This window comes from Galeopterus variegatus, unplaced genomic scaffold (genome assembly GCF_000696425.1).
Source record: "Galeopterus variegatus unplaced genomic scaffold, G_variegatus-3.0.2 Scaffold7407, whole genome shotgun sequence".
Taxonomy (NCBI): Eukaryota; Metazoa; Chordata; class Mammalia; order Dermoptera; family Cynocephalidae; genus Galeopterus; species Galeopterus variegatus.
The window spans coordinates 95,433-98,187 of record NW_007733518.1 but is presented as its reverse complement, the minus strand read 5'-3'; the positions used below and the strand labels follow the sequence as shown (position 1 = coordinate 98,187).

The 2,755-nt window shown below is 45.3% G+C and overlaps 1 pseudogene; it reads left to right on the top strand.

Moving 5' to 3' along the window:
* The first annotated feature begins 529 nt into the window (after window positions 1-529).
* LOC103607417 lies at window positions 530-1,606 on the top strand (annotated as a pseudogene).
* The last annotated feature ends 1,149 nt before the right edge of the window (window positions 1,607-2,755 follow it).

Below are 2,755 nucleotides of genomic sequence, written 5' to 3'. Positions count from 1 at the left end.
AATGACAATAATGGAGATTTTCTGAAATTAATGGTAGACACCAAACCACAGATCCAAGAAGCTCAGGAAACACTGAGCAGGATAGGTACCAAAAAATCTGCACTAGACATATTATATTCAAACTGCAGAAAATCAAAGACAAAGATAAAATCTTGAAAGATGCCAGAGGTGGGGGAAACCTTCCTATAAAGAAGAAAAGATCAGAATTACATTGGACTTTTCTTCAGAAACCATTAAAGAAGGAGAGAGAGGAGTGAAATACTTAAAACACTGAAAGAAAAATACCTCCAACCTAGAATTCTGTATCCAGTGAAATTATCCTTCAAAAGTGAAGGAGACCTCATTTCATACCCCTTCTAGCTCTGTGAAGATCCAGGGCCCCTTGGGTACAAACTGTTTCCACCATGGCCCCTAACAGATCATGCCCACCTGGCCTGCCAACCATCACAGGGAGACCTTTGCTCCCTGGGGCTGAGAGACCCCAACCTTTCTCAAAGTTGAAGCTGCATGGTGTTAAGGTACCAGACAGATGACTTCCCTGAAAGGATCTATGGTGGCACGGGGCAGTGGGCTCCTGCCACTAACAGAGAAACTGACATGATACAACTGGTTGAACTGGCACCCCTGCTAGAAGAGAAGGCCCAATGGGTACTCGCCAACCCAACCAGAATTGAAGAAAAGAAAATAGGTCCAGTGTCTCAGAAAGAAGAGGAGGAGTTATGGGATTGCCAATTCCCCTGCAAGGACCCCACACCATGGGGAAAATGGGGGAGTCTGAATATAAGGTCTGGGAGGGACATTGGAAGATCATTCAAACAATGTGCACCCAGACTGGCTGAAGTCAACCACCCACACCCTCCTCTCAGGCTTGCTTCAAGAACACCTCCCACATCCACACAGAAACTGCCAATGTCTGGACCCATCTGCTTGGTTTTGTGCTGTTTCTTTTTGAAAATCTTAACCGGGCTCAGACCAAATATGTATTTCATGGCCCCTCCACAGGAGAAGGTGGTTTGGGGGATGTTCTTTTGGGGTACAGTGCTCTGCCTCAGTTTCTCCTAGCTCTTTCACATTGTCTATTGTCATTCAGTGAAAGCCTCAGATTTACTCCAAACTAGGCTACTCAGGGAGTGCTCTGCTGGTTATGGGGAGCTTTGTCCTTGTTCGATTATTCCCTCTACTGCTCCCCATAGCCACAGCTCAGTTACTTCTTCATGTGTCCTGGGCATGTCTGCATCCTTGCGCACAATAGGACAGGTTTGCCAGTCCTAAGCACTGGCAGACAGGAGCAGGAGTGTTCCTGGGACTGGGCTTGAGTGGTGTCATGCCCACCACACACTTTGCTATTGCTGAGGGCTTTGTCAGGGCTGCTATGGTGGGCCAGATGAGCTGGCTCTTCCTCGTGGCTGTGACACATGTCACCAGAGCTGGCCTCAATGCTGCTTGAATTCCCACGTACTTCTTTCCCGGAGAATTTAACATATGGTTCCAGTCTCATCAAATTTTCCAAGTCCTGGTGGTGGTGGCAGCCTTTGTATACATCTATGATGTCTCCAACCTTCAGGAGTTCCATTACAGCCTAGAAGGTGACTGTACTGATAACTGAGCCTCACACCCGGAACTTCCTAAGCTTTTGAAAATAAATTCTTTGCTGAAATGAGAGAAAGAGTTGTGTCTTTCTAGAAGAAACCTTTAGGGAATTCAACCAAGCTTCAGCCCACTTTCGTGCCCATTGGGCAATGGACTTTCCATTGCCATTTCCCTAGCTGGGCACAGAGGGGATGGTGTAACTTAGCCATCCTGCTCCTCAGCAGTCCCCTTCCTCAGCAAGGCAACTACCTTCCCCTGACAAAGACATGACTTTAAGCTCATGTTAAGATTTCACTCCCTCTAATGGGTACAAAACTATGCTATCTACCCCGAGTGAATCATCGTGCAGTATATGTGTGTATTGAAATAATACACTGTACCCCACAAACATGTACAAGTAAACGTTAAACAATAGAAAAAAAAAGATGGTTGGGGAAAATGGCAGACTGGGTGTTCTGTTTTCTTAGAATTTATATTTGTCTATTTGGCATCCATTCATCACAGGGCTTTAATATTTACTACATTTTCTTACTTTCTGTAATCTCAATGTTCTGCCATTTGAGGGCTTTACAGGCCCAGGAAGAGACTGCCCCACCCAGGGCCAGCCAAGTCTCAGAGATAGCAAAGCATGTCTTTCATATGCAAGACTACATAATATATGCAAGACTATATAATCCAGACTATATGCACCCAGCCACCTACTTATCTAACTCACATAGCAAGCCAATGTTTCCCCTGCCCTAAATCATCCCAAGGCCAAGTACCAGGCAATTGGAGACCAGAATCATTCAAACTAGCCAGTCCTAAACTGTGTACGCTGCCCTGTCTTGTCTTCCGACAGAAATCCCAATAAAGGATATGCCCCAGATCTTTTCCTCACTCCTTTCTGCCTCTTGACCAAAACTGATGCTTTCCTGGGTGGCCCTGTATGATGAGGCGTGCCCTTTTCTCTTGGGAAATGTAAGTAATAAATTCTTTCAATGGCATTGGCCTCTCCGTGTTGGCACTCAGTCACCACCATAAATTCAAATCCCGTGGGTACAAATGAGGCACCTGAGACTCTTCAAAAATTCTGTTTCTAGGGAAAAAAAAGTGTCCCTCCTTAACTCTATCCTTGCTTTGTAACTTTGCTTATAACAAGACATCCGATTTTGTAGCACATGTT